This window comes from Thermobia domestica, chromosome 17 (assembly GCF_964235325.1).
Source record: "Thermobia domestica chromosome 17, izTheDome1.hap1.1, whole genome shotgun sequence".
NCBI lineage: Eukaryota > Metazoa > Arthropoda > Insecta > Zygentoma > Lepismatidae > Thermobia > Thermobia domestica.
Window position 1 is genome coordinate 51,473,803 of NC_137470.1, and position 15,475 is coordinate 51,489,277.

General features: G+C 35.8%; 1 long non-coding RNA gene across 2 annotated transcripts in view; it reads left to right on the plus strand.

Annotated features, from left to right (window-relative positions):
- The window catches only part of LOC145674478 (uncharacterized), a 134,154-nt gene that overhangs the window by 15,252 nt on the left and 103,427 nt on the right, over positions 1–15,475 (plus strand). For both annotated transcript variants that reach the window (XR_014128952.1, XR_014128953.1), the window contains exon 2: positions 1,775–2,034. This is a non-coding gene — a long non-coding RNA (uncharacterized LOC145674478). The remainder of the gene's footprint in view (positions 1–1,774; positions 2,035–15,475) is intronic.

Below are 15,475 nucleotides of genomic sequence, written 5' to 3' on the forward strand. Positions count from 1 at the left end.
AAGAATTCGCTTAGAATATTCAATAGAATGATCTTGAAAAATATACAGACCATTAGTGCAAGATAGGGTGATCTTACGTCCCGAGTAATTGGGGTTGCTTCGTTTAGAGAACACAAATATTGTCCCGATTTTTAAAAATACAACAAGCCCAATGATGAATTTCGCTCAATTGATTAATGTAGTACAGTGCTTTGTGTCAGTGACAACACAATTTGAAAAAAGAAATCATTACGTCTTCACAGTGAAGAGATAAGAGGAATAGGTTGACTGCTGGAAGAATTAAGTGTGTTCTACTCATCTGTTTCAATTTTAGGAAGTACGAGGTGTGATCAAAAAATACGATGAATAATTTTATTAGAAACAAAGTAATGAGCTTACTCGGAATTTGATATAATCCCTCAAAATAATGTCCTTGGCTATCAATGCACTTATCCCAACGTTGAATTCATGACTGGAAGCATTTCTGGAAGGGTGTTCAGCTGCTCTACCGTGACCCTCTCAATGTCAGGAATAGTGTCAAAACGTTTCCTTTAAGCCCGGCTTTAATTTTTGGGAATAGTCACATGTCGCGTTATGTTATATCGCACACCCGGTGGAAGACTGTTACAAGTCAAAATTACACATTCGTGGAAAGTTGTTATTCTATCAAAATCGCTCCCTGGAATACTGGTATTTCTGCCATGTAGAGGTTAATTTTAGTTACGTTTATGCGAAAATACCACCAGGTAGAGCTCGCTTCTCTCTCTTTGTTCTCTTTTGAGCGACGATAACTCAACATTTCCATTTTTCGAATTGTAACAGTCCTCCACCGGGTGTGCGATATCTGGAGAGCACAGCCAATGTGGACAGACAGGAATAATTTTTTGGCCAAAAGCTCGCGGACCAAAAGCAAGGTGTAGCACGGCGCGTTTTCGTGGTGAAGAAGGATGCCATTTGTCCACTTAATCGGTGGTTAAAGTGCTTTTCACGGACCTATATGAGATGTTTAGTTCTTTGGAAAGCTCTCGAATTCGCCTGTTGGAACAAATTATGTCAGCCACTTTTTGCACATTTTCATCTAGTTTTTGTCGCCAAAGTACGTATCAGTCGTTGCTCGTTTTCAACCGACTTCTTGCCGCTTTTGAATCTCTCATACTATTTGTAAACAGTCTCCAATGCACCGTTTCATCGCCATATACTGGTTTTGATATTTCGTGAGCTTCTTTGGCAAATTTTTGCAGCTTAAAACAAAACTTAATGTTGGCGCGTGACAGAGAATCTTAACACGTTCTCACTCTTCTGCCTCTGGAAGCCAACTAACATGTCATAACTCGTTCGAACTCGACACGGATTGTACCAAAGCATTTATGCTACCGAGCTTACTAGCTGAAATGGATACGACATCGTTAGATGGCGCTGTGCAGCTACATTCACCTTACTTTTTGATCACACCTTGTACAGTTGTAGCGACTTCAATAGTTACGTAGTAAACCTGACTTATTGAATGTCCTAGAGACTTCATTCAAACAAATATGATTTGAGTAATCAATGTAAGTAAATTGCTTTCAATAATTAATGACCTAATGACATTATTTTAGCACACATTTTCTTCTCACTACAGAAGACCTTAAAGTTTTGTTGTACTATATGCTCGTATGTAACACTACTTTATTATATTATCCAGCTACACAGTAAGTGAACAATAAACACTGTTTTCTTTCATATTTTCATTTTGTATTAATGTTTTACCGTGAAATTTTTAATTTACTCTTTTGTTTCTCTCTCTCACTTTCAGTTGTTGAAACTATGTTCACGCTAGTAGAAGTTGTACATGATGAAGTCAATATAACTGTGAATTTGGTTAAATAATTCTAGAAGAAAATTTTACAACACATAAAAGCACGACTGCAATGGGACATACGGAAAGGTGGAAAGAATGCAGGATGAAGGCGAGCCGAGGAAAATGATAAGAAGGCTTTACTCAGCAAGAAGTAGAAAAGAAGTCCGAGAAAGAAATGTTTGGAAGATGTGAACGAAGATTTGGAAAAAATAAAGGTAATTGATAGTAGAACGATACTGATTAATGAGTAGATAAAAATGGAGGGTAAGGTTCATTCCGGGCTGTAGCATCGAGTGGTACATAGGTTGGTCTTTTTAAATGTTTGTATATTTAGTGTTAAATAAATATGTATGCGGTTTGCATGGCGCTTGTTGCGGAATCAGAAGAGAAAATCAATAAGATGTTAGAAAACATGAGGAAGGACTGTGAACAATATAAGATGAAAATAAATGTTAGAAAGGTAAGAACCATGGTGATAGGAACGAAGCGGCTGGTGTCAAATATACTGTAGAAGTAGGAGGGGAGCAAATAAAACAAGTGACTAGTTTTCGATACCTGGGTAGTATTCTTAGTAATGACATGAAGTGCGAACTTGAAATAAGAGCAAGCATAGGAATGGCGGAAGAAACCTTTAGAAGGAAGAAAGGTCTGTTTTGTGAGACCTTGAATAAAGAGATGAGAAGAAGACTCATAAAATGCTTCGTGTGGAGTATTGTACAGTATGGGTCAGAAACATGGACATTACGCAAAAATGATGAAAAACGATTGACAGATGTCGAAATGTGGGAATGAGGAAACTTAATCGCGTCGAGCGCAAAACAAATGAGGGTGTTAGAGATGTGGGGGAAAAACGAACATTTTAAATATTATTAGGAAGAGGAAGAGAAACTGGTTGGGACATTGGCTAAGAAGGAACTGTATCACAAGGGACGTGCTAGTGGATATGGTGGCAGGAAAGAGAGGGAGGAGGCGAAGGAAACCATAATTGATGGACGGTATCAAAACAAAACTTCGTACGTGAAGACGAAGAGGTTAGAAAGCATAAGAGACTGTGGAACATAAAAGTTTTCCAGTTGCAGCAAGTGACCTGCCTATCATGATGATTATGGTTAAATATCAAATACTGTTGAGGAAATAAAGGATAATATTTTTGCGTAAAATGAGTAATTCTTCTGAGACTAATCAGCGTCGATGAGACATTCTTTCGTCTCTTTTCTCTTTTATAAAATATACGTAAATACGATTTATAGCGTACTTATTCAGTACTTTTCTTTCAACTTCTATTTTTTTGAAAGTTTCCCGGTAATAAAGAGAGAGATGTTAAATCTATACTAACGTGTGTGCCTTATAGTTCTACTACTGATGGAGCTACAGAATTTTCGTGTTGGACCAGCGTCATAAGTGTTATTAAAAGGCAGAAATAATGCTGGTGGAAGCTAGTGAGCTTTCTATGAATTGTGCAGTTCAACGTATTTTTTATGTTGATCCTTTTAAAGGTTGTAGTGACAAGAAGCTCAAATTTAGTTTAATCCCGTGTTTATTCAAGTCTAGGTCAGAGATGCCACACGAAATACACGCTACATCACAAAATTGATCGTAGAAGCTATTGAACACATACGCCAACGGTCACTTTAGGCACACTTATCAGAGAAATTTGTCATACAAGCCATATTCACATTCGGTCATAGCAGCCACATCACGCAGAAGTTCTAAATTGTTCAAACAAACACCAACGAACACAGGAGCCAATATGTACAGCGTTGTCAGCGTACATTTTTATTTTGCAGAATACTTTACCTCTTGAAAAGGCTTATTACATCAGCAACTCTCCAGTTTTACCCTCACTGTGCTGGCATAGATATAGAATGTGCAAACCTCCATGTAATGACTACTTGCTGTTCTATAGGAATCTTCCGTCATGTAAACTTCGAAGTAACTTCCCGCTTTAGGTTAAGTTTACATTAACATTACTAGTTGGTATCTGTACGAAGTCATTAACACTACTTCCAAGGACGTACCCCTGGGCGGGCCCTCGTACTTCGCTCTGTGCTGGGCTGGAATACTTGCAAAGCTACATAGTAGTGACCACCTAGCACAAATTGGTTGCTTTCTGCAGTTGATGGACACTAACTGGCGATGGTAGTGTAAACTAATGCATTCTAAAGATTGGAAAGAGTTAGAAACTTCTAACTCTGATGCATGAAAAGCCCCACGGAATTATTGAGCATGTGTGTGTTCGTAGAATCTAGGACAAAATCTCCCCGGACGAAATCTTCCCAAAAGACACATGGTAGGACATAACACCCCCTCCTGAAAAAATTCGCTTAGGATAAATTCCCCCTGGAAAGGTAAATATTAATAAATAAATAATAATAATAATAATAATGTACTCATGTAATTTAAGGTGACATCTTCACAGCCAGAACCGTCATATCTCCTCTATCATTCTAGAAAAATATTTTCCTTATTACGTATACTTTTTTCGCCTCCGAAGAAAGTAATTAGCACACCGAAAAATTCGTGAAACATGCTGACCTAGCATTCACAACAAGTCAAACGACTATTCAAGCGTACTTTCCAAACTGCTTTAATATGAAATGTCATCATACAGTTATACAAAATGATCGAACAAATAAAAGTATAGAATATATTGAATAAAGGTGAAAATGTACATCTAATTTAAAAAGCAAAGATACACTAATAAAATAATATAAAAATCAACACACATATATTCAGTATGCTACAACCAGTCACTACATTAATTATAATTGGGTCGTCCATTAAGTCTAATTTTGTTTCACTGAGGTCTCTCAACGATTTCTTGCAATTTGACTGACACTTCTAAGAAAGTCTTCTAGAGACACTTCTCGCCCTTGATATCTTTCACACATTCTTTTCAAACGCCTCTGGTACCTTCGTTGATTGATACAAATGAAAAAGAACCCTTGTATTTCCGTTGCATCTTCAAATATTTCTTTCACAGGTATCGTAGCTGGTATATCAATATTCCCTATCACTCTCTTCGGTGCAAGATAGATGTATTTTAAAGAACAATAATTGTATAATTCATGAAACAGTTCGACGTGAGTATCGTGATTCTTCCATTCGAGTAAGCCATATACAATTAAAATGACTTTCCACAAACGTCCACATGTATAGTGTGAAGTTGAAAATCTCTGGGAGCAACTTCAAATATCCCTTCCATATACCATCTGTCTTGTTCCTGCAATAGCTGCAGAAACATACCTTGTGCAAAAATTAATATTTTGTTCGCACTTTCTAGACCATTATCATAAAAGAGAAATCCTGCATCTTCCGTCCCCGTCGTGGTCTACTATTGGTCAGTTTCAAATTCGTGTAAGGAATCCGGTCCGTATAGGTACCTAACAGAGCGTTATCGCCTAAGTAACAGTTTAGCACTTTCCTCTTTAGGCAACAATGTCATGACTTCTTCAATATCTCTCTTATACTTTCTCCAAATATTACACCAGGGGCTTCATGAGACGAACGGACACGTTTGTTCATACTGTGCTGTTCCGCGGAGACCTGAGATGAAAAAAAGAAAAAAATCCTTACTTCTAGTTAAGCAAACAGAAATTATAAATTGTCTTCAGTCAGATTACCATATTCAATGAAATTATTATACCAAATGTTTTTTTTTTTTTTTTTTTTTTTTTTTAAGGTACCCTTCTGCTGTGGCCAATATGGACGTATAGTCTATGTTTTCACTCCATTGAATTTTGGCAATCTTAACTAATGAATAGCCAAATTTCTCAACCAGAAATGAAATATTCTCCATAAAATCACACTCATGTGTAATGTGTAAATACAGTTTCAAGAATAGGCAGTAATGTAGAAGGGATGCTTTTTCCCAGAGATTCGCTGTCTACAAGTAAACAACATATAAATATAAATGGACTTACCTCAATTTTCGTACAATCCAGCAGATGGTTATGGCCACTGGATTTTAAAACCTTAGAAACCACATTTGCCGATGTTATTGCTCCTAAACAATTTTTTATTTTCTTCCGGATACAAGTTCAGCAAATATTATCATGTGCGATTTTTTTTTGTTTGTTTAGTATAATGGGCATAAGGAGTTCCTTTTCTGCATCCGTTTTCCGCATGTCAGTCTGTCCACATAAGAAAGTCCCCTTTGAGAAATTCCTTGTGCCGCGTCCCTACTGCCTTGCTTCTCACATCATTATGTTATTCAGGCACTACTTGCTCTAAACTGTGTAGACCCGCTTGCTGTTTTACCTTTCCTTTTTCGGCAATGAGGTGTCACACGTCGTTTTGCCACCATTTGCGACAGCTTGTAACTCGGAAATGACGCCGAATTTAAGAAAATGTCACATAAACTTTTTGCTTATTTTCGTGTGAGGAATCATCTCCCAAGCGTTGTAAACAACCTTTAATTACACCGTGTATATATATTTACACCAAAACATCACTTACAGCCAAACGCCCTTACACCAAAACAACGTCCTAGATCCATTTGGAGTATGTTGTAATAGAATCAATACGTGTAAGCAAAAAAAAAGAAAAAAAAAGAAAAGAAAAGAAAAAAAAAGAAAAAGAAAAGAAAAATATATCACCAGACTGCTAATGCGATATACAATACATAACATATGCGGAAACCAACACATATGCATTCAGGGATGTAGCCAGAAGTTGTTTTTTGGGGGACAGGACTCAATTTGTTACTAACGAAGGAAGAAGAACGTTATATTCAACTTTGAGTAACTTGACAAATAGTTATTGGAATACTATTAAGAAACAGGCTAAGGACAAAGATCGGAAAATAACCATACAGTAAAAGAATGGTTACCCGTAATTGTTTATATAATATGCAACCTAATATGTTATATCCTATTGTTCCAATTCTTATATTTGTGTTACTATTATTCTTAATATTTCAACTTCTGTACGAGGAAATGTTAACTGATTTACCTTAATATCAAAATGTCACTTTTAAAAAAAATACAAATGTTTCTATTACTATCTTTAAGAATTTTCCATGTAACGAGAGAAAATTAATCCACGTTTTCGCAAGAGCAGTTATATGTCTTTAGGTATGTTACTATTCAGTTAGTTGCACACTTGCAACCAGAAGGATCGGATCTCTTCGGTGAAGTTGTAGGCGGCCAACAGATATCACGTAGATATACTCGTAGTAAAATAATGGTGGTCTATGATTGCTAATTTCATTCAGAGAAGCTGAGATGATACAAGAAAATCAAGAGATCTTGAAAGCAACTGTAATTGTCGGGAAAATAATTAGTACTAAAATTCCCTCAAATCTAAATATTCCTTTTTGCGAAGATGAGCAAGAAATAGAGTTTGGCAGAACAGGAATTCTTGTTCTGCCTAAAGATAAGATTACATAAAAAACGTGTTACAAAGTGCTGGAGGGTCATCAGGCAGAACAGAAGACACCTAATGAAATAACGTAAAATTAAAAAAAAAATCGGCTTCGAATTCAGATCTCAGGCTGACTCCCACTCAAAGTTTTGAAGTTCAAAAAAAGACAATAATACTTAAGAGATAAAAACCAACGAGGATATTCTTTTGAAACTGTCCGGGCCGGAAGCGGCTCTCTTAAGTCGTAAGCAAAATTCTGGCAGGCTAGAGTGGAGTGAATAATAATAATAAGAATAATTAGGGCCCGGATAATTATGTACTAAAAACAATGAAAGTATGTACATATATATATGCACATAAAATCTCAAAAATGTGTAATAAAACCCTTCCTAAAGCGCAAAATATGTATAATGAAAATACCAGCATTTTCTATTACGTTTTCTACATTTAATGTAGTAAATACAATATTTATTCAATTACTATGTTTACTACCTGTTACTTTTCCAGCATGATCTCCGTATCACTAAGAAACAGAATGAGTTTTAAATTTTCAGTCAGAAAACTTATCTTGTTATCACGTATAAAAGAGTTTCTATGCACAAAATGGTCGTTTCACTTCACACAAAGTCTTGCTGCATATTTATACTTTCAGAAATCATCCAAAGATCGTTCAACTGTACATTACGGGAGAATTCTAGAACACTGGCCCGCCTACCTGTGCAACGGATACTAACTTAACCTAACATAGCCTAACCTCTCTAATCTCTAATTAATCTTAATTAACCTTATTTAGGAAGGAATTTTTACGAAAACTTTGTTTATGCCATTGTACTTGCAGTGGCGGCGAAACAGGCTTTGCCCCCACATCCCCGCAATAATTTAAAAGGGGCCCTATGTTAATCATGATTCCTAGTGTTTTCTATAATGCCACTATTATGAAAACAGTGGTTGATTTTACAAACTTAGCATATAGGTTCTAGTTGAAATTTGGTGAGAACAGCGAATACACACAAAGCTGTGTTATTATTATTATTATTAATAATAATAATAATAATAATAGGGGGCCGCTGTGGTTCAGTGGTAGAGCGTTCACCTCTGGTGCATCGGGTCTCGGGTTCAAACCCTGCTCCCGCCAATTGAACTTTGTGGTGGACAAACACCGTGTGCGTGGGTTTCCTCGGGGTTCTTCCGTTTCCTCCCACTTTCTTCATTTCACCATTTCATTCATTTCTCCTCTTCACCGTCTCCTTTAGCCTAACCTGCATAACATGGGACGTAAAAGTCAAGGATTTCATTTTCATTTCAATAATAATAATAATAATAAATCAATAACTACATAGATATTAACAGTGTGGTAGAAAAATTTAGATAAATATGGATAGACTAATTTATACTTACGTTAACTCCGCGTAGTTTGTCTGAAACACCATTTGCGACACTCCTCTTGTACCATTATTAGATTACACCAGCTTCATAAAACGTACCATAATGAAACGAAAAGAGTGTTTTGGTTCTCAATAAATGAAAAGTGTTCACTACACTTTACAATCTTCACTTAACACTTACATACGAAGATAAAGTGGTTCTCAGTAATTAAAAATGTTCACATTTCACACACAAGAGGTTAATGACAAGGCCAGATACTTGTCTGTCCCCTATCCAATATCACGCATTATATACAGAAGTGAGTTTATTCAGAAAATCGTCGCTTTTTCAGGAGTAAGAACTAATCCACAATTGCATCCAAGTTGATCCTTTTTGTTTGATCATGTTCAATACTCAAAATGGCCAGTGAACGTAATCTTTGTTGTGCCATTGTGCTCCGTAAATAATTCTTGATCAGTTTTAGTTTTGAGAAACTTCTTTCTGCTGTAGCAGTTGTAACAGGGAGTGTGAGATAAAGTTTTAAGGCTGTTGTCAAGTCGGGTAAACTACTTACAAGACAACTGTTTTCTTCAGTTAGTAATATCACTATGTCTCGAATTGTTTTCCTTTGAGCTATCTCCTCAGAAAATAAACAACGGAACGCTAACACTTGTTCTAAAAGCTTTCCCGAAATGTCATTCTTGTATTTGTCAAGAAATAAACAAGTTTTATCTTAAATTTCTTCGTTGGTAAGTCCTTTTAAACACTTTGGTGTCAAAAATGAAAAGTGTTCAAGTATCTCACTCAAATCCTTGAATCTGCTTTTAATTTGGCAAATCACAATGTCAAGTACAACGTTGAAAACAGATATTTGGGATCTCTTCAATGGATCCGAAATAGGAAGTTCACTTGCCACTTCATCAAAAAATGTTTTAACTTTTTGGGGACGCTTTCCCTTTATATTAGAATCTACACGCCACGACCTGGCAAGTTCTTTAGCTTCATTTAGAAATCCCGAAAAATTATCTCGCAGGGAAGTGAGATAGGCAATTGTTCGGCCCAGAAGAATACGAGCTGTTTCAAGGTCAGCATTGTCGCTTTGCAGTATCTTAGATGTGATGTTGATATTTTCCAGAACTTTACTTTGTAATGTAAACAATAACATGAACTGAAGGTTGTCCAGTTGTTTTTTCAGAGTCATTGTTTGCTGTTTTTCTGGCCCTTTGGAGCTCCGCAAGCCATCTTGTTGAACACAACTTCTTTAATGTGATACAAATTTCACCATCCTTAGCTAATGTTTTGTTCAGCTCTTGCCATCGAGGTAAGCTTTCACTGAAAAAAATATACACTTCCTGAAGAATATCGTAGAATTGTTTCACCTGATTAACATTTGACACAGAATCGTTAAGAACAAGGTTTAAATTATGAGCAGCACAATGCACAAATTCTGCATTAGGAACTTTCTTCTTTATTTTGAAGACCACTATATTTACCACTCATATTCGCTGCGCCATCGTAACCTTGACCTCTGCACTTATTAGCGTCTATTCCATTTTCCTCAAGAATTCCTACAATTTTGTTTTGAAATTACTCACTAGTTTGTGGTATTATTTCCCAAAATCCTAGAAAAGATTCCTTTATTTGAAGCTTCAGACCTTCAGGTGAATTATCAAACACAACATAGCGAATGATAAGACTGAGTTGATCCTTTTTAGAAATGTCTCGTGTGGTATCTACAATCAGGGAAAAGAACGGGGCCAAATTTATTTCTGTTGTTAACGCGTTCAGAACAGAATTTGGCAGTAGTTATATGATCTGATTCTGAATATCATGATGTAAATACTTAATTCGTGTTTCCTTGTTTCTTACATGCGATCTTAGTAACGAATCGTATCTTGAAAGCAAATCAATTATATTGAGAAAATTTCCACTTCCGGGATCAATTAATTGACTGTCCTCCCTATGGATTCGAAAGGGCAACGCGCACATAGCTAAAGTTCGCACAACATCAACAATATGTGTTAGTATGTCTCTCCATTTTTGCCATTCTTCACTCATTTGATCTTCTACCGTGCCATTTTTCTTCCATACAGTGTACGTAATATGCTTGCAAATGAGATTTGATTTTTCTTGCACCTTAATTTTCTTACTGAACCCTTTCCAATCCCGAATAACGCCATTTTGCCATGAACGCTCACTGTAAGATTCGTTGAAAAGCCAGTAGGGTTCACAATAAAAAGCATCTACAATAAGTGAATAGCACAACCAAAATCTTTCTACTTTTTGACCGCTTTTAGTTTAAATAAAGTAATACTTTTCACTAAGGGATCTGTTTATTTGCGGATCTCACGGATTTAGATGCGAGAATAGCTCTTTTTGCCTCTGGGGTAAGCGCTTCTTTGTAAAGGCCTCTGTCACTAGGAAAGGGTTTGGAAGTATCTGAAACTGTAGCAGTTCATACACTAGAATCACATTCCCTGGCCTTTGCAGCATTATTATTATGTGAAATGGAAAATCCCTCTGTTTCTTGTTGGGAAGTACCTTGAGTACTACTTACACTAGTATCACATTCACTGGCCCTTACAATACCATTATTATTATCCAAAATCGAAATATTCCTAGGTTTTCGTTCGGAACTATCACTACTTCCTGCGTTTTCATTACCAGTATGTGTCGAAGTTTTCGTTGCTGGCAAGAAAATTGTATTTATTTTCTTTAGTCTTTTATCAGCAGCTACCTTTTCCTGTTGAATTTTGCGTTTCTTAGCCCCACTTAAACATTTACGCTTGTCAGACATTGTATGTGGAAACATTCAATTCCTTTCACAAACAAAACTAAAAGAATCCTGAGAATATAACAATCGTCCACTTTTTGAAAGTACAAAAAAACACTGACCACAGCGGAATCTATCAACTTCACTCAAACACAAGACTACGCGTTTGAACGAAGGGAAGTGCTGCAGAAAAAAAAGTCTCTTCGTTCAGATTTTCCACGTAGGCCCCTACTCGACTGGTAGCGGCAAGTGAGAGAGAAAATAAAATATATAGAATGAGCTAAGTCTCTGCAGTAGATCCCCGCACTTGAACAATTATAACTTTCTTGACAGTACAGTATCAGATGTTCTCTTCTGACCCCATCTCAACCCTTGTCAGATTTCACGCGTTGATAATACGATAAACTATTCATAGGCGGTACCAAATATACACCGGAAAAATGCACTGAATATGAACGTAAACAAAACAAACTACAAGAAACTACTACCCACTTCCCCCCGACGAAAGTGAAAGTTTGAAAGAAAATATTAAAAAAAAAAGTAGTAGTAAACGAAGAAAAGCGCAATGTAGAGGAGTCGCTAAAATTGATTCTCTTTAACGAGTGCGATTACGAAACATCACCTACTAATTGAAATCCAGATTATTCTCCAATAAAGTAAATTCCAATAAACTTTCTTGTTATTGTTAATTATCCCATATCGGACTCCCGAAGAAAACTCATCTAAACAACTTATTGACCGTGCCAATAGCGACTACTCTCAGTCATGACTCCGTTCTCTTTCATTCAGAAATAGAAAAGAAAGAGAAGAAAGTAGAAGGATAAAAGAAGGAGGTAGGAAAAAGAAGAAAGAAAAGAAATAGGGTATTTTAATAAGAAACAGATTACTGGATAATTCCGGAAATATAGTAAAAATTCGAGAAAGTCCTTGAAAGATGAATCATTCTAAATGTTATTAATGACTACTCAATTTTGGAATTCTTCGGAATAGACACATGTTCCCTCATATCACCCAGACCTAGCTCCAGGCACCACGATCATGGGGTTGCCCAGACCTAGAACTGGAAATGAGAAAAGTGAAATCATTCTTTGTACTGTTATTCTAACCGGTGATTGATAACCATCCAGCATCTGAACTCTGTCCTCTAGGATCGACCACACATATGAATTAGTAAAAAAAAAAAAAAAAATCAAACTTATAAACTCAATATAAATTTATGTATCGTATCAATAAAAGTTTCGACTTCCTGGAAGAAAGATGTCGTATTTAGGCTCATCCTGCTATTTTCGCTTCACTCCTCGAGCCGATTTAAACCGTTAGTGACGGTCCTTCATGACCTAGGTTATTTACCTTAACACATATGTTAAAACATGACACATATATTGCAGATGTTAATATGACAAATGATATCACACAAATTACTTAAATTAAATCCATCATGCATTCACACGCTCACTCACTCAGGACAGTGTATATATGTTTAAAGGAAACCAACTAACTACAAAGATACAAATAGTTTATTACATTCATAGTGAAAAGAAAAAAAAAATTAATTACAACGAAAATCTTAAAAGCACAAGTTCTTGGTTATATATTAATAGAGTACATAGTGTTATATTTTAGTAAATTTTTATATATTCAATCATATTGACAAATGGAAAGAGAAAAAAATTATTTACATGTATCATATCTTAGGCATGCTAAAGCAAATTATGATTTGCGACATACGCAAAGAAGACACTTATTTCACTTAAAAAAAATATGAACAAAGAGGAAAGAAAGAGAAAAAAAAACTTTTAGGTGTATCAGAGCTTATATGAGTCTCTACCTCACATTGGGCAATAAAATATTAATGATTTTGAGCGTTCAAATCACAAATCACGCACTACTCGTAGTGTCCAAAACATTTCGCTCCATTTAACTTAGTTTGTGTTTATTTATATATCTATATATATATCTAACTATTGGTTTACAAAAACCATTCATCGTGTATATTTGGTTTGTAACTCTTAACAGTTTATGTCTGCAATCGCACACTACGTCGCTTTACCCATCTAGGGATTTTGAGAAAATAACTTTCACTAAAGGATGTTTCTCCTCTTAGACGGTCCATTTCCAAACTTATTATTTGAATAGTTTTAAATTATTTATTTAATACTGGGACACGTCATGAGACCTTTCTTTAGGATCACTTTCGTATATATGTATATATGATTCGGATTTTAACAACGATCTCCCGCAGGTGTACGGAGTATGAAGGTTTAAATTGAGGATAAAAAAAAAACTGGTCAAGTCACAGGATACATATGCAGGTGAGAAGGATTCAAGCTACACTTTCCACAATGGTTTTTGGTTAGTAGTTCAGGGATAATATTCGTTATGATGTGAGTTACGTTTAGACCTGCCGTTACTTTCCAATACATGCCATTACATAATTACATAAGGTATCATTTACATTTATTCAGAAGAAAAGGAAAATTACTTGAGTGCACGGCGGTATTCTTAACAAAATCTACATTCTTACATTCGTCGGAGAACTTACTGGTAAACTATAGCAACCAACACACGTTTAGGGGGACAGACACGAGCGCTCTTACATATATTCATATAATACTTTTAATATCATACTTTTACTATAAAATCATATTCGTATACTAAGTACATATACATTTCGACGTATTCATTTCTCTCTCTCTATATATATATATATTTATATTCAATAAATGCGCACACATTTAAATTAATCACCCCAATAATAAAATTTTGACAAGGTTGCAAACATTGTCCAAAAACAAATGACTTCCGACATTACATATGAAAAAGAAAATCGCTTTTCTACCTGATACCGCGCATCTATAAATTTTTCACTTTTATATAATCAATTCGTGCTTAAATCATGAAGAAAAAAAACTTTGTGAGGCAGGCACGTAACACAGAGCATTTCTAAAGATATAACTAGATAAACCAAAGTACAATTTCTGGGCCCAGGTTAACTACAAAGTAATCGAAAACCAAAACAGAAAGGAAAGTGACCAACGAATTACAAAAAAAAAAAAAAAAAGATCAGATCAGAGTTGTACGTTAAATAAATCGTAAGCGACAAGGTCAAAATCGGGGGGGGGGAGGTTGAAAAATTAAAAAAAAACTTGAAGAAATGAAGACAGAGAGAGAGATAGAGAAGAAGGAAGACGAAGAATAGGGACGCCAAAGACTTAAGTGAGAAATAACTAACGCTACAAAGATAGAAGTCGAATTTCACTCTCAACAAATCCATAGCCAAAATATCCTTAATATGCCAAAAGGGTGGTCTACTCAAATACGTAGACTCAAGGGGGCGCCCTGCTGCCAAGGATGCAAGTTCTGTGTCCATCAGATCCCAATCCCACAAGAGTTTGGTTGTAAGATTGAAATCCGTGCCCCGTATCCGGCCCAAACCAGCAGGATAAAAGGAGAGGGGGAAGGGACCAGGTAACTGCGTCCCCAATTTTGAAATCTCTAAGAAAAAAAAATATTCGACCCCTTAGAAAAACTAAGAAGGTTCGAGGACAGTAATGAAACTAGAATAGAAGTATTATCTAAGATATCCCTAACTAATGATTTGCCGAAATAAAAAAAAATTAAATAAACTGAATTTTGGATCGGTGATTTCTATTGCCAAACTTCACCGATAGCTCCCCTTCGCAGAATGCGCTAAATTCTGAGGCATCGATTAATTTCCATCACTATCTAGTTTGGAAACTAATAAAAGAAAACGAAAATATTCAAGGGGGGAGGTGTCGATGCCCGGGTACGGGATAATAAATTTCAATAATTAATTGTTTTGATTCTGTAACCCTATCAGAACCGTCGCCTCCATGAACATTGTAAGCTAGCCTGAGTAGGTAACGTGAAGAAAAAAAAAATCTCACAGAGTGGTACATTCTATTTTTAAAACCGACCAGAAGATATGATTCACTACAGCCCTGTTGTATAACTACTATTGTCTTTTCATAATTTATTATTCAATATGTCTAGTCAACGATTATATGATGCTACCCATTCTATCAGATGGTATTACTATGGTTGATTATTATTATAACACATAAAACTACAAAGTATTACCATAGTCCGAATATATATCGCCCTCCTGTCCGCGTGATATCATGGTGCAGGGG